General features: G+C 33.3%; 1 long non-coding RNA gene across 1 annotated transcript; it reads left to right on the forward strand.

The window, feature by feature from the left end:
• The first annotated feature begins 639 nt into the window (after window positions 1–639).
• LOC116550974 lies at window positions 640–19,595 on the forward strand. The gene is made up of 3 exons (XR_004268648.1): window positions 640–723; window positions 18,815–18,819; window positions 19,585–19,595. It is a non-coding gene; the product is annotated as an uncharacterized LOC116550974 (long non-coding RNA).
• Window positions 19,596–22,345: the final 2,750 nt, after the last annotated feature.

Consider the following 22,345-nt stretch of genomic DNA (forward strand, 5'->3'; position numbering starts at 1 on the left):
CACCTAGGTTCATCATTCTTACAAGACATAAAACTTAGAATCACCATACAGTTTTTTTCAACTTTCTCATGCATTTCACAATCCCACCGAGACAAAAATCTCTAAAGTTTCAATTTTCTTTTGGAGAATGCTATCTTTTTTTTGCCTTAATACTTGCTCAGCTGCCTCATTTTTGCTTTCCTGCCTCTTATCACTACTCACTGTAATTATTATCAGAATATTGTAGGAATTCTCCCTGTTGACACTCTGGACCTCCTCTAATCTATCTTCCTTGCTGTTGTCAGAATAAATTTCCTACAAAGTAGTTCTAACTGTATCTCTTCCCTTTCTTTAATACCTCAGAATACAACATTTCCCATTGCAAGGCTCAAATTTCTTAGCTTAGTACACTAAATCCTTGTGGCTGTTAAATACAGTAAGTTCCAAGTTTCTCTTCAAAGAATCAGTATGTCAGTATGTTTAGTTTCTTGGTTTTTTGTTCTCCATTATAAGTTTAAGCTCCTTGTTCTCTTGGTCTCCTTGCCCCTAGTTTCAGTAAATAAACTTCCTGCCAGCTCTAGTCATTAGCTCTCATCTGTTTTTCTGGTTACCTACACCTATTCCCCTCACTGAAACCATCCCCCTCCCAACCTGCATATTTATAGTCCTGACTCATCCTAGTCACCTGCTCTATACTGAGTCACCCCGGTCACCTGCTCTGATCTGAATCACCTTTAGTCACCTGTTCCATAACTGTTTATCCTGCTGAAACTACTCACCCTACCACACTGGCTCATGTTCCTGCTCTCTTTACAGCAGCCAATTGGAATTAGCATAGACTGTGCCATCCAACGCTAGCCAGTAGGGGAATGACACTGTAGTAGGGGCTACCTGCCTCAAGGATAAGAACCCCTTCCCCTCCCTTGCTCTGGTGTGTTCTCACCATTGCTCTATCCATGAGGCGCACCCTTCTATAGTAGTAAATTGCCTTGCTGAGAAAATTTATATTTGAGTGTTATTTCTTTTGTGGCACCATAAATTTATTTCTAACATGGCTAAGTTCTTTTTCTACCTACTTAGCTTTATTTACTCTAGTGTCTCCACACTGCACCATTCTCTACAGTCAGTGCCTTTAATGTGTAAAGATTTTCCACATTTCCATGTCCCTTTTCTTGTTAATTTATCTGCTATAATGTCTTATTCATAGCACTGCTGTAATCTTGTTTCATTTGGCTAACTCCTCTTTCTTCCAAATTTGGTTCAAACATCAATTCAAATGCCCCAAATGATTTTGCAGACCTTCTTCAGAGTTTCCATGAATGCTTGTAAACTTATCTCATAATGTTTAGCAAACTTAGTTATCTCCTACAATAAGCTACAAATGTATTAAGGAAAAAACCACATCTTGTTTGAATTTGTATCTTTAGTGACTATCAAAATGATTAGCTCTCAGTGGTCTTTGGATCAATATTTTTTAACATAATATTTGTCATCTTTATTTCCTAGAGAACACGGAGACAAGGAAATCCCACGGTTAGTCACTTCTGAAATGACAGCCATGCATGCACTCACCACACATTTTTTTTTTTTTACAGACAGCTTTTATTTTCTTCCTGTAATTTTTTGCCAGTTAAATTTCATTTAACTTGTCCTGCTAACATTCAAATTTCTCTTTATGCATCTACTCTTCCTCAACCTCATGGTGACAAGGGTGGCTATATGACATTTGTGCAAATCAGACAATCAGGACAATTTTAATCTCTTGGCTTGAATAATTAGTTCATGGATCTGTGACCCAGTCAAAGCTATGGAGAGTCAAATAAATTTGCTAGGACTGTTGGAAAGGAAACACAGGAGTTTTGTTCTCTGGGTTTACATGTTGGAAAATGTAGAATGTGAACTTCTGCTAGATCGTCTTCATACAAGGTGGTGACAAGAAGGAAGTCAGCCTGGAGGAGAGAGGAGCAAAATGATGTAGAGAAATCAGGCTGGGTGTGGTGGCTCGTGCTTATGATCCCAGCACTTTGGGAGACCAAGGCAGGAAGACTCAAGACAAACCTGGCCAACATGATGAAATCTCATCTCTACAAATAATACAAAAATTAGCCAGGCATGTTGGTGCATGCCTGTGATCCCAGCTACTTGGGAGGCTGAGGTAGGAGAATCACTTGAAACCGGAAGGTGGAGTTTGCAGTGAGCCAAGATCACACCACTGTATTCCAACCTGAGCAAAAGAGCAAGATTCTATCTCACACACACAAAAAAAGAAAGAAAGAAATCAGACATCAGATCTGGAAGCAGCATTTGAGTTTCTGAATCAAACAGCGCTGTAGCTAGACACTTTTAAAAATAATTTTTGTGAACTAATAAATGCATCTGTTTATTTATTTCTATAAGATGAATTGGGTTTTCTGCATCCAAAAGTATTTGAACTACAGTTAGTTTTTCCATGTGTGTCTTGCTATACAACCTCATATTGCTCTCCTGTAAAAAGTATAAATGATTTCTTAATATCTACAGGCTGTTCTCATACAAAAATTTGCTCATGATTGGTTTCACATTCATCAATCAAGGCTTATATTTTTTCTATGCTCTCCTTTTCTCTATGTAAGCTGTTGTGACTAACTTAGATTTTCCTATTGAGCCATTCACTTTTAGAGACTAGTTTCCTAAGTTTATACTGTTCAGGCCATTGTAATATATTATACAATACATACTTTGTATATGCACTTTCTACATTAATGACTCTTTCTACTACGTTCTAAGTTATTTAAGAGTCTTCATCAGTAAAGACTGTCAAGAATGCAGAAAAGTTTTGTTTTCATCAAAAGACTTTTTTTAATTTTTTTGAGTGATAAAGTATACAATTTCATTAGTTTTAACATATGTATATACCTATGAAACCATTTACAAATTCAAACTAGTAAATGTATCAAATACCCACAAAAGACGCTTCATGACCCTTTACAATAGAGTAATCCTTCAGTATCCACAGGGGATTTATTCCAGGATCCCCGACAGATACCAAAATCTGTGGAAGCTCAATTCTCTTGTGTAAAATGGCATAGGATTTGCATACAACCTATGCACATTCTCTAGCATACTTTAAATGATCCTGAGATTACTTATGATACTTAACACAATGTAACGCTTTGTACATAATTTTTGTAAGGTATTTTTAATTGTTGCATTAAAAATCATTTTGAATTCAGAGTTGGCAAAATCCTCAGATATAAAACAAGCAGATGGAAAGGGCTGCCCGTACATTCGTTTATCAGTGGCCCACCCACCCCGTCTATAGGCAACTGCTGATCTACATTTTGTCACTACAGATTTATTTGTACTTTCTAGAGCACTGTATACATTGAATCATACCCTAGAACTACTTTTGATCTTTCTGCTTTCATGCAACATAATTATTTTAATATTATTCATGCTGTTACATGTATCAGTAGTCTTTCCTCCTTATTGCTGAATAGTATTCCATCATATGGATACACTACAATTTGTTTGTACATTCATTGTTGGAGAATATATATTAAAAATAAAATTTCTGTGAACATTCCAATATAAGACTTCATAAAAAAATAGGCTTTCATTTCAATTGGTTGAATATCAAAATTGCAATGGCTACGTAGTGTGATAGATGCATGTACAAGTTTAAGAAGCCAGCAAAGTATCTTCCCAAATGGTTTTAGCCTTTTAAATTCCCAACAATATGAGAAAGTTCAGTTGCTCTGCACACGCACTATTTCAATGTGGTTTAAATTAACTTCAATGGTTTATTCTACAAATTCTATAGTTTTAACTCATATTTTGATAAATGATTACTTTTAAATTATATTTAGTATATAGCATAAGGTAAAGTTTTGAAATTTTTTTTCTTCTTTGGATATGGCTATTCAATTTTTGTAGTAGCAATTATTGAAAAGATTAAGATTTCCAGTGAATTGCCTTGCCAGCTTTCTTAAAAATCAATTGAATATGGATGTGGGTCTATTTGTGGATGCTATTCTGTTCTGTTGATCTATTTTTCTATCTATATGGCAATGTTGTACTATCTTGATAAATGATGGTTTTAAAGATAGTGTTCTATCTCAAATATATTGGGACTCCCATGTGCTCTTATTTTTTTCCCCATACAACATTCCAAATTAGCTTTTAGTTTTTCAAAACCTTGGGAATTTGATTTGGAAATTGACATCTTAAACAATATTGAGGCCGGGCACGCTGGCTCATGACTATAATCTCAGCACCTTGGGAATCCCAGCCAGGTGGGTGGATCACCTGAAGTTGAGTTCAAGATCAGCCTGGCCAACATGGTGAAACCCTATTTCTACTCAAAATACAAAAATTAGCTGGGCATAGTGGTGGGCACCTGTAATCCCAGCTACTTGGGAGGCTGAGGCAAAAGAATCACTTGAACCTGGGAGGCAGAAATTGTAGTGAGATGAAATTACACCAGTGCACTCCAGCCTGGGCAACATAATAAGTCTCAAAAACAACACCAGCAACAACAACAAAAAACAATACTGAGTATTCTGATCCATTAATGGCATATATGGCATATATATTTCTATTTATTTAAGTTTTGTTTATTTTTTTTTAATCGATGTTTGTAGGTTTTCAGTGTATAGGTCTTCCTTACATATTGACAAATTTAATACTAAATACAGGACATTTTTATAGTATTTTAAATAAAGTTTCAAAAACTTTAATTTTGGATTATTTGTTTCTAGTATATGGAAATACAATTGATTTTTGTATGCTGTTTATACATTCTGTAACCTTGCTAAGTTTATTTATTAGTACTAGTATCTGTTTTGAAGGTACGACAGGATTTTTTTTAAAGGTAAAATTCATGTTTTTTCCATATGAAACACGTTTGTTGTTTATTTCTAATATAGTTGCTTTTTTCCCCCACTTGCCTTATTACACTTGATAAGACCTCTAGAATAATGTTAAAAAAGACATAGTGACCCATCACTTTATTAGATCGAGATGGGTGGATCACTTGAGGTCAGGATTCAACACCAGCCTGACCAACATGGTGAAACCTTGTATCTACCAAAAACACAAAATTAGCTGGGTGTGGTGGCACATGCCTGTAATCCCAGCTATTTGGGAGGTTGAGACATGAGAATTGCTTGAACCGGGGAGGCGGAGGTTGCAGTAAGCCGAGATTGCGCCATTGCACTCCAGACTGGGCAGTAAGAGCGAAGCTAAAACAAAACACAACAAAGAAACAAAGAAGGAAAAAGGAATAGTGAGAGCAGACTAGACATCATGTCTTGTTTCTGACTTAGTGAGGAGGCTTTCAGTCTTTCATGAGTAAGTATGATTTTAGTGTCTACGTATGTCTATATACACATAGATAAACTTATCTAAATATGCACATGTATATATATATATGTATCAGTTACCCTTTCCAGAATAGGTAAATTTCCTATTGTTCCCAGTTATGAATTGCAGCATTAATTGACATTGGATTTTGTCAAATAATTTTTCTGTTTCTATTGAAATGATTGTATGGAATTTCTTTTATTATCTGTTTCTTTGGTTAATTTTATTTATTATTTTTTAAAGGTTTAACTAACTTTGCATTCTTGGAATAAATTAAATAGGTCAAGATGTATTTTCCTATTCACATATTTTAAAATTCTATTTGTGAAAATTTTGCTATGAAGCTTGGCATTTATGTTCATGAAGTATATTAATTTGTATTGCATGTGGAATGTCTTGGTGGAATGTCTTGTGAGGAAGTCAAAGAATAAAGTGACTTCCTCCTTCAGTTTTTCTGGTTGAACTTGTTACATATTGATGTTATTTCTTTCCTAAATTTTCAGTAGAATCCAATAGTGAAATTACGCCTAGTTTTCTCTCTTAGAAGTTACTTGACAAACATAAATTTTAAAAAAGTAAACATTAAAAAATTAAAATAGAAACTAGTTATTTGATTACAAATGTCATTTAAAAATAAATATAAGGTTATTTTTTTAATGAACTTTGATAGTTTATGCCTTTTAATTTGTTCTTCTCATCTAAGTGGTTAAATTTATTCTAATAATGTTGTTCATAGTATGTCATTGCTATCCTTTCTGTCCTGTAAAATTTTTAGTGGTATCACATCTCTCATTCCAGCTATGGATAACTTCTGTCTATTTTCCTGTCCATCCAGGAGAGCAATTCATCAATTTTATTAACCTTTTTAAAATGACATTTTTTAGTTTCATTGATTTGTTTTCTATTTTTAATTTCACATGTTTCTGCTTTACTTCCTTATTATTCTCTTTTATTTGGTTGTAATTTTCTCTTATTTTTCTAATTTTTTAATGTGGAAGTTGAAATTGATTGTAGATCTTTCTTCTTTTCAAACATAGACATTTATTGCCAGAAATTCTTATCTAAGAACTGTTTTTTAAATGCATTCCTCAAATTTCTACGTATTATGTTTTCTTTAGAATTTTGTACAGAACACTTTCTAATTTTGCTTTTGATATTTTTTCTTTTATCTATGTTATTTAAAAGTATGCTGATTAGTTTTTTGCTGACCATTTTAATGTCTTCCTTGAATAAACATCTGTTCAAGTGCTTTGGTTATTTTGAATTATTTGTTTTTTTGCTGTTGATTTAAATTAGTTCCTTACATGTTTTGGAGATTACTCTTTATCAGGCATATATTTTGCACACATTTTTCCCATTCCATGACTCTCTCCTTTACTGTACAGAAGCATTTTAGTTTGATGCAATCCTAGTTGTCTATTTTTGCTTTTTTATTTCCTGTGCTTCTGTTGCCATTGCATTTGGTATCATATCCAAGAAATCATCGTCAAGACCACTGTCAAAAACTTTCCTCCGATGTTTTCTTCTAGGAGTGTTACAGTTTTGATTTTTAATCCGTTTTGAGTTTATTTTTGTATATGCCTTAAGGCAGGAGTCCAGTTGCATTATTTACAGGTGGTTATCCTATTTTCGTTAGAGCATTTGTTGAAGAGGCTGTCCTTTCCCCCTTGTGTATTCTTCTGGGCACGCTTCTCAGAGATCAGTTGTTGGTACAATAATACGTGGCATAGTGATGTTTTTATCAATGACGAGCCACTTTTATGATGTGATCCGGTAATATTATAATACTGTATTTTTATCACATCTTCTCTATGTTTAGCTACACAAATACTTACTATTGTTTTACAATTGCATAGGGTATTCAGTACAGAAACATGTTATTCAGGTTTGAAGCCTAGGAACTATAGGCTATACTATATGGTCTAAATGTGTACTAGGTTATACCATCTAGGTTTGTACAATCTACGATGTTTGAAGAACAATGAAATCGCCTAATGACATATTTCTTAAAACATATCCCTATCATTAAGTGACCCTTGATGGTATATACATTGGTTTCTTTTGGGACTTTCTATTCTGTTCTATTTATCTAAATGTCTGTCTTTATGCCAGTACCATATCATTTTGACTGCTGAAACTTTATAATTTTGAAGTCAGGAAGTGTGATGACTTCAACTTTATACTTCTTAATATTTCTTTGCCTTTTAAAGGTCCTTTGTTGTGTCATATGAAATTTAGAATTGCTTTTTCTATTTCTATAAGAAAGGTAATTGGAATTTTACTGAGTGTAGCCTGAGATCTGTAGATTTTTTAATACTATGGACATTTAAACAATATTAATTTATTTAATCTGAACATGGATGACTTTCCATTTATTTGTGTCTCCTTCACTCTTTTTCATTAGCATTATTTTACTTCCTTGCTTAATTTTATGTATTTTAAAATTCAACATCAGGCACTAAATTTTGCTGTGTTTTGTGCTGGGTATTTTTGTATCTCCATAAATATGTTTGAGCTTTGTTCTAAAAAGCTGTTAAGCAATTTAAAAACCATATCACCCCTTTGCCACTTGCTTTGAAACTTGGTTAGATAGGACCAGGGCAGCCTTTTAATGGGAAAATACCATTCTGTATAATCTGCACAAGTCCCACAAAATACAAGATTTTTCTACTCAGTCTGGTAGAAACAAACAAAACCCAGTTTTGTGTAAATTCCAGAGATATCTTTATATGCCCTTTCAGGTAATTCTCAGGTACCCACTCATACATTCATCAATAGCAAGCTGAAGACTCAAAAGGGATCTTCTGCAAATCTCTAGAGCAGCCTTCCTATGCACATTTCTTCTCTCTAGCATGCTGTCTTGTAAACTGTAATCACCCAGGCCTTCATGGACATTTACTTTCATATTCTCACTTTAGGAAGACCACAAGACTCCACCTGAGTTTCTCTCAGGTAATATGGCTTGTAAATACTCTTTAGGAAGTAAGGCAAGGCAATCCTACAATCCTGTTTGTTTCTTTTTACTCCCTCAAGGATTGTTTTGGGCTGCTAGATACCCAGTCCTTGAAAAACATGATTACTTTTGTATCTAGTTTTGTTATTTGTTTCAGCTGAAGGGACAGATTTATTTTAGGTTGATCCATATTGCTAAAAGCAGAAGTAGAAAAAATATTGAAACAAGGAATAATTAAATTTATACAACCTTTGGAAGGTTTGGAGCATGAGATCAGAAAGGCCATTTCCAATATAAAGTACAAGAATTGATAGTAAGCTTCTTCCAGTGCTGCTAGCCACTTATAAAAATCATCAGGGTAGGTGATTTTTCTGGAAGACCTCACTCTTCCCAATCTGAAATCCAAGGGAATTCTCCACTAGTTATATTTGATGTTTGCTCACAACAAGGGATTCCAGAAAGACTTCTGAGAGTCAGGAAAAGCCACTGTAGATGATCTGTACTGTCTGAATGCAGGTGTCACTGTAGAAAAAATAGATTACTTTTCCCATAAAGATCACTAGAGAACCTTCCATTGATAGCTCTAACTCAAAATAATAGTGTAAAAGAATGGTGACAAATATAGGCTTGATTTTCTCCCTTGCAGGAGAAATAGAGCTCAGGGAAATGCCAGTTTGAGATTGGAAAATCCAGCATAATCTATGTTAATGAAATGTAACATAATATTTGATATGTCGTAGATACTTGACAAGTATTGAATGAAAGAATGAATGAGTTTTGGTAAGGAGTTAAATATACATTTGTTTTGTTTTTAAATTTCTTGTTTTTAATCGTTAAGGGTACACAATAGGTGTATATATTTATAGAGTACATGTGATACTTAATTTTTTTATTTTTTGAGATAGAGTATCACTCTGTCACCCAGGCTGGAGTACAGTGTTACCATCTCAGCTCACTGCAACCTCCACCTCCCGGATGCAAATGATTCTCCTGCCTCATCCTCACAAGAAGGTGGAATTATAGGTGAGCCCAACAATGACTGGCTAAATTTTGTATATTTACTAGAGACAGGGTTTCACCAAGTTGGCCAGGCTGGTCTTGAGCACCTAATCTCAAGTGATCTGCTCCCAAATTGCATTCAATTTTGTTTCAGTGTTCAATAATTACAGGAACAAAGTACTAATAGACCATTAGCTTATTCAACAATTCTTCTTTTTTTTTTTTTTTTTAGCTGTAAGTTAAATGACACCTTTATTTTTTTAAGCAGAGTGTATAAAACACACTGGAATCAAGTGTCACACTGTTTAAATAGAGAAATTGCTGAATGCATGACTAAATATCTCTAAAGAGATAGATGGAAATAAATGCTAACTCAAAAAAAGCACACTATTTGTAAATGTTTATGAGAGCTTTCTGAAATTGCTAGTTTTTCTATAACCCTGTAGTATCCTGTCTAAAGGATCTTAAACATGATATTTTACAGTTTAAAAAGGTGTTTCACGTGTAAAATATAATGCTAAATGAGAGATTCTGATATTTCAATTCTGATAGCTATAGAGCTAAAATTTAAAATGCCATAAACTATTACAAGAAGAATTTAGGTTAAGTTTTCTGGGAAAGAGTATAGTGGGTATGCATTGTTGAGCATACTTTCTCATACATAGTTAAATCATACTATGTATTATATGTGCTTGCTTTCTTCTTTTTAAACCAGAAATCAGAATTCTTAACAGAATCTCTCCAGTTAGTGACTGTTATTAACTGTGAAGAAAAAAATATTCAAACATTCCAGGCAAATGGTTAATGGAGAAACTGTCCCTGTTATCAGGCTATACTTATTAGCCATTATTATTATTTGGATTACATCAAGTGGCCAAGATAAAATATGTTCACTGAAAGTGCCTAATTTAACTAAATTGTCTTTATTAACAAGGCCCTATTAAGTGGTTTCAGCTGTAATAGCATTTGAGTTCCATTAGGTTTTGAAGTGATTTAGAAATTCAAATTATTTTTAAAAATTAGATGTCAGGGTACCGTATAATTAGTAAATACTAGGTTGAAGTTGCAAATTCATACTCAGTAGAGAAATTAAGCAGAAACATTGGGTGTTGTTGAACTACAAACATAGAGTTGAGAAAACACTTTTAAAACCACTTGTTTTTCGGGCATGTGTAATAGAAAATATTTAAGCATTTAAAAATATTATGCTTCTCTTAGTAAGATATAAATACAAAAATTTAACTCATAATTTTCATTATAAAGGAAAAAATTATAATAGATATTTTACTTGTATATCCATACACAGAACCTACTAATTACTATTAATAAATAATTTTGCCATGTAATTATTAAAATTATATCTGATATAAAAAAGAAAAAAACTACATAAATAATAAGATCGCTAATGTGCTCCTTCTAAAAAGTTCATTAATGGTAATAACATTTTAAATTAATATGAAGATGAGAGGAAAATTCAGTTTCCTAAATCAATAGAAAGAATGGAATAAGACTGGAATTTATTTTATTGTGTCTCTTGTTAATATTCCATATGTTGGGAATTTCCTGTGTTACCACTATGCAGTTAGCATTTTTTTAGCCTCTAAATATACAGTGGCAAGAAATACAGGCAGAATTTCTTCCGGAGGATGAAAATTAATATCAAATAGTTTCTTCTGGCAAATTCTATGAAAGAAAAATTGAAGAAAATAATTCTAAACCAACTTTTGCAGGAAATTGCAGAGAATAGAATAAATTGCAACTCACTCTTGTGAGGGCCCAAATTAAGCCAATACCAAAACAAGATAAAGACACTGTAAGAAAACTATAAATGCTCCTCATAAGCATAGGTGTAATAATTTTTAAATAAAAATTTAGTAAATGAAATCCAACATATATAAAATTGATTCTACATTGTAACTAAGAGGGGTTTATCCTGGGAATGCGAGGTTAGTTTACTATTAAAATAACAAAATCTGAAAAGTGGATGGTTATTTAATTAGAGGTTTTAAAAAAGTAATTAAAAAATCTATTTCTTTTTTAAAAAAGCAGCAATCTGAGCATGAAATCAAATGGTCTCAAAAAGGGCATTTTGAAAAAAAAATAATATACTCAATTGTGAAAGAATGAATCTTTTTATTTAAGATTAAGAAAAAAGTCAGGGATGTTTGCTCTCACAAATTCTATTCAATATTGTAGTACAAGAAGGTGAGACAAAAGCCATTCAGATTGAGTAAAAGGAGTAAAAGAGTCTTTTTGTCTCATAAAATATATATAGAAATCCTATGAAAACAACAAAAAATACTTAAACTAATAAGTGTTTTTGTATTATTAATAGTATAAACTGATAATTTTACAGGATAAAACACTAGTATAAAAAAAAAGCCAAGTCATTTTGGTATACCAGGAATGTATACTTGGAAATTGAAATTAAAAATTGAGTAACATTTATACGGCATCAAAAATATGTAATACTTTAACATACATACGATAAAAGTTATGCAAAATAGGCATATTAAAAACTAAACATATTTTGGGATAGAAATTAACCATTATCTAGATAAATGGAGATATATTCCATGTTCATGGATCTGAAGATTCAATATTACTTAATTGTCAATTTCTCCAAACTAATGTTTAGACTTACAGATATCTACACCAAAATTCTGGCATGTGTTTTAATAAAAATAAACAACCTGATTCTAAAATTCATATAGAAATGTAAGAAACTAGAACAGTTAACTTAATAAAAATAATCAAGTTTGAAGACTTATACTACTGGATTTCAGGATTTATTATGAGGTTTCCATAACCAAGAGTATAGTATTGGCACCAAAAGAGGCAACCAGGTAAATGAAAGTGAATAAAATGTTCAGCTATAGACCCACACATAATAATTTTTGAAAAAAGAATGAAGATAATTCATTGACAAAAAATGAAATATTTTAACAAGCGTATTGAAACAATTAGGTATTTGTGTGTAATGAAAAAGTGAACTTTCAGTCATACATTGAACCATACACCGACATGAACTAAAAATGAATCATGGACTTAAATGTGAAGCCTAAAACCAAAAGAAAATATTTTAAAAATTGGAGAAAAAAAATTGTGACCTGGTAGTACAAAGATTTCTTAACTACAACACCAAAATACAATCCATAAAGAAATTCATTGGCTGGGCGCCGTGGCTTATGCTTATAATCCCAAAACTTTGGGAGGCCGAGGCCAGTGAATCATGAGGTCAGGAGTTTGAGACCAGCCTGGCCAACATGGTGAAACACTGTCTCTACTAAAAATACAAAAAATTAGCAATTTTCAGGATTTTGCTTTGGCTATCTTATGAGGGATTCTATTCTCTTTTCCCTAAGAAAGACAACCATCTCATACTCCAACTAAATGATATGCAATCTTATGGGTGATTTTACAGGAAGATATTAAAGTTCTTACTGGAAGAGATCCCTTCCACCCTCAAATCCTTCTAACTGGCTGAAAAAGGCAGCTGAGTTTCAAAGTAAATTACACAGCAGCAATTCATGCTAAAATAACTCAATATTCATGCTTGTAGACTAGATATATGCTTTAAAATACTAATTCTACCCCTTTAAAAAGGGGGTAAAAATAAATTAACAGCAAAAAGCAAAGTTTTCCTTCAAGTAAGAAATCCCACTACAATGACTTACACTAGAGGCTGGGCAATAAATTGCATAACTTTTGAAATGCTATAGAAGAGATTGGGTCTTTGGGTTCTCAAGGCAACCATACTTAATGTAACAGTAGGAAATATTTGTTTTGAAATTATCTTGTGATTTCTTTCTGAGATTTCAGTGAAGAAGATGAATGTTCTTCTTCATTGAAAGAAGATGAGGGGCATGCCTGTGATCATCATTAGAGGCCAAGTACCAAAGCAAACAGCAACATCTGGCTGAAGCAGCCTTCTGAGATGGCAAGAGGCAAACTGCAGAAGAAAGGCGAGTAGTTTGTAATTAGACTGATGACAAGCAACATTTGGGCAGGTGCAAAAATATCTCTGACCACTGAGTTTTCACCTTAAAAGGAAGTGTGACGCAAAGTTAGGAACTATTATTTATATAGTTTTTGTCATTCAGTTCACTGGGGAGTGTTAAAAGGCACTTTATTTTATTTATAATATCTCAGTAGACGTTGATTATAAATAAATAATAGAAAATATGAAAAAATGTATATATAAAATATTTACGAGGTATATTTTAATTAGAATTGTCAATTTGGGGAGAAACTAAACTCTCTAGTAATAGGAAATTAGGAAAGTTATAATAGACTTATTTATTGGAATCCTTCTAACCATTAATAAATGGTTATGAAGCCTCTGTAGATACACAAGTAAATGCTTATTGTAAATTGTTAAGTGAAAGCGCAACGGATATAAAGTGTCATGCCATGACAAGAGCAATGGTACTAGAGAAGAAAACAATCAGGAAGTAATATACAGAAAAGGCTGGAAGGGTTATAGCAGGGTGATTCAATTATAATTATTTTAATTATTTTCTTCTAGAGTCCTAATTATATTTAACAGCTTTTAAAATTAAAAATAAAAAAGAGATAAATTTAAAAAGAAGAAAAGCAGACATATCTATCTAGCTAGACTGAACATTGAGACAAGAGGCAAACATAAAAAGCTGAGGTTGCTCAGACAAGAGTGTAAATGGAATAAGAGCTTTCTCTTCTGCCAGGCTAGCTAAATTCCATTATTTACCTAGGCGGAAAGCCAAAGCGCCATAGTCCAAGATCAAAATAGTTTGCAAGTTAGAAATTTTTATTTTTGAAAAGAGAGTTTATTCAAACAAATTTGACTTCCTATGACCAAAAACTATGCTTTCATGCTCTGCAAATCTGTCAGTGTCTACAGGAAGTGCTCATCCTGCAACAGGATGAAGTTCTCTGGGTTTTTGGCTTGATGAGAGGAGTCAGTTTATGGTCCCTGAGTTCTCCTGCAGTACATAAAGAGAGGGAAAGGGCTGTTAATACTTTTCTGTTTATTTTTTACAATTTTCTAACGTTATTTTATTGACTGTTTTCCAAATAGCCAACAGATAGGGCAGTGAAGTACATTAGCATGTTACTGTACTATGTAATGCTAATATCAGTTTTGATTTCAACACCAAGGAAAGACATATGCATCCCAACTACCTGCATTGACTCTGATGAAAATAGAAGGCATGCCTCTTTAAGAGTTTTAAGCTTCTCATTTTTTTCTGTCATCAATTTCTAGCCCTCTTCTCTATTGCTCATCATTTCTTTTGTCTTTGCTCTCTCCCTGTTAGTGTTTCTTCTCAGGAAAAGATCTGAGTTAAAATGAAGTTTCATTTGTTTTTTAAACTGTGTAAAGATGTAATTCTTCCTAGAAGTTGAGCATTTCAATAGGGAGCAAAGTTTTACCTCTCAGTAAAATTTTGATTACTGTAAATAATACAGATAGATTTGGGCTGGAGGGTGGATAGAAGTTACCGAGTGATAAGTAGCATTATGTAATCTATGCCAGGCCTTAAATCAAACTTTTTTTCTTTTGGTTTTGAACCTTTAATAAAAATAAAAAATGAATGCGAAAATAACATGAAGCTAAAAACTTAGTATGAATGTGAATCTCACTAGATGTTAAAATCTGGTAGTTTTAGTGAAAATTTTGTTCATACAATTTTACTTTTTTTTTTGAGGCAGAGTCTCACTCTGTCACCAAGCTGGAGTGCAGTGGCACAATCTTGGCTCACTGCAATCCCCACCTCCTGGGTTCAAGGGATTCCCCTGCCTCAGCCTCCCAAGAAGTTGGGACTACAGGCATGCACCACTATGCCCAGCTAATTTTTTGTATTTTAGTAGAGATGGGGCTCCACCATGTTGACGAAGGTGGTCTCAATCTGTTGACCTGGCGATCTGCCCACCCTCGTCTCCCAAAGCACTGTGATTACAGGTGTGAGCCACCGCACCCAACCCAGTTTTACATTTTTACAACTCAAATCACTTTGGTTCATATATTTGCTATAAACTATTGTCAAAAAAAACCTTCAAATTTACATTTTTAGGCTACATTATTTCTAACTGATGTAGATTTATTCCAGTTTAAGAGAAAAAAACTTATTATTTGTGCATGATCAATTCTGTTTTAAAGATTTAATCACTGCTTTCATATAATAATTTCTGTTTTTTCATCATTGGATATTATTTTCATGTAACTAATTGTTTTCATTTTCAGAAAGTTTATAAGGAATCATTCGAGAGTTGAGAATGATTCTATTTTTTAAAATAAAATTCCTCTAAACCAAATTAGCTTCAAGAACTTAAAATGTACTCCAAGACATTTCCCTCAAAACAAAGCAAAAAATTTCAAAGCAAGTATCATTACATACTTGGAGCCAAATGCAAAGACCAGCACTCACAGGGAACTTCCTCTCAGCTTCCATTCTGCTGACTGGTGACTTCTATTTAAAAGGAGTCTTTTAATCAAGCCACTTTCACAGAATTTGAAACAAACCAAATACATTTGTAAGTAAAAATTACTAAAACTCACGAAAGCGGAGTTTTTCAAAGGTCGAGAGTTTAGTAGAGGGCATTGCACAAAAGGAACTGACTAAAATGTACACCTTCTGAAGAAGGAGGAGAGAAGAGATTTGTTTTGTCATTCAGGTCACTTCTAGTTTTCTCTTCTCCACATGAATGTTGCTAGAGGGTATATGTGCAGGAAGCAAAAAAACAAAGCTAACAGAAAATGTAGTCGCTCATGAGAAATATATAAATGGAAAGCGCAAGAAAGCAATAAAATGTGATGATGTCATTGAAAATCCTGAATTCAAACCATACTTGTTCATCCTATTTTCTCTTTCTCACTCATAACCATCATCTACGTAGGTAAAATTTAGAGACCACTTACTATGTATAAGCCACCAAATTGAGGACATTCTCTAACAATTGCCAATAAAATTTTATAACAATCTGGTAAAAAAATATTCTATCATTCGCTTTTCATAGTTAAGAAATTAGAAGGTCAGAGAGTATGAGTTACAGATTGGATTTGCCAGAAAGCAGACTCTAATAGGAAGTTTAGCAGGCAGGGTGTTATTAAGGAGTGCTCCTGAGACCAACAACTACAGGAGGGAAGAAGAGGAAGCAGGGGTGGGAAGAGAGGGAAGTTGAGCAGCAGTGCAGGCCTACGGTCTTGCAAGAACCTCGCAGTGGCACACGTTTGTAATCCCAGTACTTTGGGAAACCGAGGTGAGTGGATCGTGGGGTCAAGAGATCAAGACCTCCCTGGCCAAAATGGTAAAACTCAGTCTCTACTAAAAACATGAAAATTAGCTGGGCGTGGTGATGCATGCCTGCAGTGCCAGCTACTCAGGAGGCTGAGGGACAAGAATCGCTTAAACCCAGGAGGCAGAGGTTGCAGTGATCTGAGATGACACTCCAGCCTGGCAGCAAAGCAAGGTTCTATCTCAAAACACAAACAAACAAAAAAATCCCTCTGCGAGCCCTTGGGCTATCATAGTATTTCAAAGATGTTCCATTGGAACACCAAATTGTTTCTGTGTAGCCCACTTGACTGGTTCTTAGATGTGAGCCATCTTGGGAAGAGGGTGTGACTTTAGATGAGACAGAATTTTTCAGAAGAGGCAATTGGAGTCTGGGACCTGTAGTACTCTCCATAGTTGAAACATCAAGCCTTTCACTGAAGAAAGATCTGGGTAGTGAATCACTGGGTATAATACAATAAGCAACTACTTCAGGATGTCACAAGAGGAGGCAGACACAAATATTAGCAGTCTGAGTATAAATATTGATCTAAAAACTTAGGACATATGGACATAAAGATGGGAACAAAGGAGACTACAAAGGGGAGGAAGGAAGAAACTGGGTGAAGGTTGAAAAACAATGTATTGGGTACTATGCTCACTATCTGGGCGACAGCATCATTTGTAACCAAAACCTCAGCATCACTCAATATACCAGTTAACAAACCTGTACATGTACACACTAAACCTAAAATAAAAGATGAAATTTAAAAAAAAAAATAGGCTGGGTGCAGTGGCTCACACCTGCAATCCCAGCAATTTGAAAGGCTGTGATGGGTGAATCACTTGAGGTCAGGAGTTCAAGGCCAGCCTGGCCAACCCGGTGAAACCCTGTTTCTACTAAAAATACAAAAAAATTGGCTGGGTTGGTGGAAGACGTCTGTAATTCCAGCTACTTGGGACGCTGAGGCAGGAGAATCTTTTGAACTCGGAAGGCAGAGGTTGCAGTGAGCTGAGATCATGCCACTGCACTCCAGCCTGGGAGACAAAATGAGACTCAGTCTCAAAAAAATAAAATAAAAAAATAAATCAGTAAAAAATCTGATCCCAACCATTAACATTCTATTGCCTCCTTCAGCCTTACTGGAATTGTATTCTCACACTTGCCCCTGAAAGAGTACTGGAAAGCATGATATTTTCCTATTTTTTGTTTGTTTAGCTTTCCTTACTGGCCTTACTAGCATTTGTGTTACAAATTCTTTTAAAAGTTATGTATATGCTTTTTGTGTAAGGAAATGTAATTTGGATAGCTTTCTTAAAATCATAACCCCCCTCTCTAAATTCAGCACCAGTACTGATGTTTAGAGATGGTGTTCCTAACTTCCACTCTCAGAATGAATGAAGATTTATAAAGAAATGTCTCAGCACCATCACCATTTTCTTCAGAACACATTTCTCAGCATGCAATTGCACATTTGTTTGTTAAATTATTTGGAAATGTTTTAAAATGATTTACTGAGAATGAATTTTTAAGAACTGATGCTATTTTCATACATTTTTTACCATTATAATTCATCCAAGTAGAGTAAAATGTTTGGGCCTTTTTCATATAAGGGTAAAATACAGCAGTTTTACTTTCAGCTACTATTTCTCAATCACATCTTAAAGTTGAGGTCACAATTTAAACCCTGTTTAGCAGAAGGATGATACCTTAGTTGAAGAGAAGTTGAATACTTCTTTTTCTAAAAGAAATTGAAACAGATTTTTTTTAAGCAAAATAAATTATATCCTACAACAAATAGCATTTGAAAATAATATGGAGACTTTGTGGTACCCAAAGGGAAGATTGGTAAAATAAGGATAAGTGAATTAGATTGAAAATAAAATTCAAATATTCTTTCTGGTTACACAGACACTGTATTTTTATTTAACAAGTTTTTATAAAGTTGGTTGCTTGGTATGCCATTTAAGTTTATATCTAGAACTACTCAAGGAGTATGGAATACACAAGACAGGTTTATATACCTCTAAAAACAACAATATATTCTTGCTAAAATCATAATCTTCAATGAGGGAAAAGTGGTTTCAAACTATTGATTTTTAGACATAACTATCGCAATCATTTAGATTTCAGTTAAGTGTTAGGAAACATAATAGAAAAAATTGAAATAAGAAAGTAATTACTAAAGGAGAGCTTCTGTTGGTCAATTTTTTTTTAAATAAATGCATTGTAAACTGCAGCTACAATTGACAATTTGATCTCCAGAGGAACAGATAGATACAGGAGGCTTTGTAAGGTCAATGCAGCAGGATAGGTATAAAACTGTAAATGTTGGTATCATTAAAGCAAAACCAAAAATTGAGAAAGGGCAAAATGAGGTGAATATGAAAAAGAAGGAGCTCAAACTTAACAATGTAAGAGCAAATATTAAATATGAGAAGAGGAAGAAATCAGAAGATAATATTCTTAAAAACAATAAAACATCTTGTCTGATATAATTGTAGTCATTCCTGCTCTTTTTGATTTTCATTTAAATTGCATGTTATTTCTACTTCTTCACTTTCAATCGGTGTATATCCTTACTAGTAAAGTGAGTCTTTGATAAACAATATATAGTAGGGCCTTTTAAAAAAACTCATTCAGCCACTATACGTTTTTAGATTGAAATCAATTTGCATTCATGGTAATTATAATTTGTAAGCATTTTCTATTGCCGTTTTATAATTTGTTTTCTGATTGTTTTGCAGATGTTTGGCTTCTTTCTTCCTTTCTTGTAGCTTTCCTTTGTGATGTGACATTATTTCCTAGGGATATGCTTTGAATCCTTTCTTTTTCATGATTGTATAACTGCCATAGGTCTTTGCTTTGTCATTACATGAGGCTTACATAAAACACATTATACTTAATAACAGGTTATGTTAATCAACTTGATTTAATAACTTCACATTATATACATGTAATGAATTATACTCCATAAATGTATACAATTATAATTTTTCAGTTACAAATAACATTAATTTCTAAAAAGAAAAAAATGACTTGTAAGAAGGTACCAGGTAACCATTTTACCTATAAGCATATCATTTATTCAGAAAAGTTAACTTTTTATAAGTGTAAATGTCACACAATACATTAGTCAACAACAACAAAAAACAGTATTTATTTTAATATAGAAGAGTCATTGTGGAGCATGTTTAAGTTCCCTGATCCAGAGTAGTGAACTTTCCACTTTCTAATGCTGAGTCCCTTTGTTTACCAAGAATAGATATTTTTGTCCATTGATCAGTTTAAAATGACCTAGATTAAGCTGAAAATTTACTCAAACCAACTAAGCTAACTCGCTTGGAGTTAGAGAATTGGATAAACAACAACAACAACAACAACAAAAAACCAAAAAATGTTTTTTTTGTTGTAGGTTTCTATCTGCAGACTCTTATGCTTTCTTAGATTAGAAGAATCTTATTCTTCCTTATTTCTACCCTTATTGCCTAGACTCATAATTTTCCTCATTGTGGTGAAGGAAATTTAACAAATGCTATTTTACATTCTTCAAATGTTAGACACCTGATGAGATCTGCTAAGCTATGTTCACTTTCTGAAAGTCTGTCTGACAGCCTTAAATGGTCACTTGGTTTAACAAGTCAGAGATGTAATATTTTCAGGAAAAAAAGGTTACTTTGCTGCTTATATTTAGTTTTCCATAAATTAGAATAAATACAGAATTATATGTTAAATAGTATACTGTTTTTAAAATCAATTTCTAGTGTTTATTACTTCACATTAAGGAACAGTACAAAAAAAAACAGGGAAAGACTTAGAGACAATTAAATTTTTTGTCATTTACTCTTTCCTGATGTAACTTGTACTACTGAATTAATTATATTCACTCATCCTTTCTTAAAGCTGAAAGAAAAAGAAGTGATTTCTATCTAGGTATCCATTCTTTTCCAGAAAATATTTACTGAGACATATCTGAGTCAAAGAAATGGTCCATTATGTTATCTCCTACAGCTCCCATTCTTTGATATACAATCTTAATTTAAAACAAACCAACCAAACAAAAAAACTCCCCAAGTACATTAATAGAATATGTATACTGTAATTTTTATTTTAGCTTTAGTAAGCAATTTATACTCTAGGATCAGAATAATTTTTAATACCATTTCTAATATATTTCAAAGGAAATTTTACCCATATCATACGAGTAACCCTCAGTATGTAAATCCAATAGCTCTATGTGTCACTGGATCTCTTGATCTCTTTGTGGCATTTGTTATTTCCTAATCTCTTTTATTACCTGTCGTTAGCATTGTTCGAAGTTATCTTTTCCTCATGACCTCTGTAACTTGACTCATTCTCTTTGTCTTATGCACCTAATAGAGTTGTTTCTCAGGTATCTGCCCTAAAACTTGATCTTCAGCAGCAAAATTCTCATCCATTGCAATCTCATACAACTTGTGCTGTTGATGATACTTCTCTATCCTTAGAAGTCCAACTATTACAATTCAACCATGGCCTCCTTTCTCTGAAGTTTCTAGTCAATACATAAAGGTCTTCATTGAAAATATCCATTTTGAATCTTACCAACAACTCAAATTAGCAGATGTAGCACTGAATCAATCAGCTTTCTTCCAACCTTATTTTTGTCAATGCTCTGTATTTATATTAGTATGTGATTTTCTTATGTTATTTTTCATATTGTGTTTTTAGTATTTTTACATGATATAAGAAATATGTATAAGTATACATAGCTTAACGTCTAACATCCAATTTAAAACAATATCTGCCTTATCAGCTTAAGTCGTAGCTCTCTATGTTGTACAGAACTGTGATACTGGTGGGGAGAGAAATAGGAGCACCGTTGATAAATTTAAATAGGCAACTACAGACAGTCTCTATCAGAAAATCAAGTAATAGAGCTAAAGGTGAGATGAACTAGTAAAGGACGATTGGAAACAGTGTGTGTTTGCTTTAGGGGAAGTTTTGGAGACTTTACAGAAAAGAAGAGATATTTTAACATTGGAAAAGAGATTGAACATTGAAACAAAGGAAAAAGAAATATTTGATATCTTTGTATTACCTATAATAAATTGTATAATGGATTTCATAGTAAATTATATATGCATTTTTAAGACAATAAGTATAACTAAAATGCTTTTCAAACGCATACTGGATGTTTAACTGATTGGCATTCCCTTGAAAACTTCATCAACTCAGACTAGCCTGCAGGTAGCTAAATTTTAGTGGTATTATGTACACTTGGCTCATATTTCTACAGTATTTCTAGAAAAACTTTCTTAAAGTCAGAATTTCAGTGTTTCCAGTGACTCACATTTAGTATTTAGCATTTACTGGCAAAAAGTCAGTGAATAATCGCAGACTTATCCATGTAATTGTTATATGTTCCTCAAATCTTACCTGCACCTTTTATTTCGAGATATGTTTCAGTGTCTGTATTTTACACTCTAATTTGTGAGTTTATCCAAGTTTCTTAACTTCTGTTCTCTCATAAACTCCTTCCCATTTACTTCATGTCTTATGTCTCATTAGTGACTTTTATTTGGCCACTTCTTATAGTCCAGTCGCTGTTTTCATTTATGCAGGCCCTTTGCTCTTTAATTCTGCGTTTTTTTGCAATAACAGATACACTGAACCAGCTAAAGCATACTAGAACCCTTGACTAGGAGCTGCAATGACTTGCTTGCTTCTCTTTCCCTTTTGTACTCTGGGAATTTTCCTAGTGGTTGACTTCAATCTTGATGGTGGTGAAAATATTTGAAGCATGATTACACTTCCAAGAGCTTTATAACTAGTCTA

This window comes from Sapajus apella, unplaced genomic scaffold (genome assembly GCF_009761245.1).
Source record: "Sapajus apella isolate SASKATOON/1434 unplaced genomic scaffold, GSC_monkey_1.0 scaffold8, whole genome shotgun sequence".
In the NCBI taxonomy this organism is placed as follows: domain Eukaryota; kingdom Metazoa; phylum Chordata; class Mammalia; order Primates; family Cebidae; genus Sapajus; species Sapajus apella.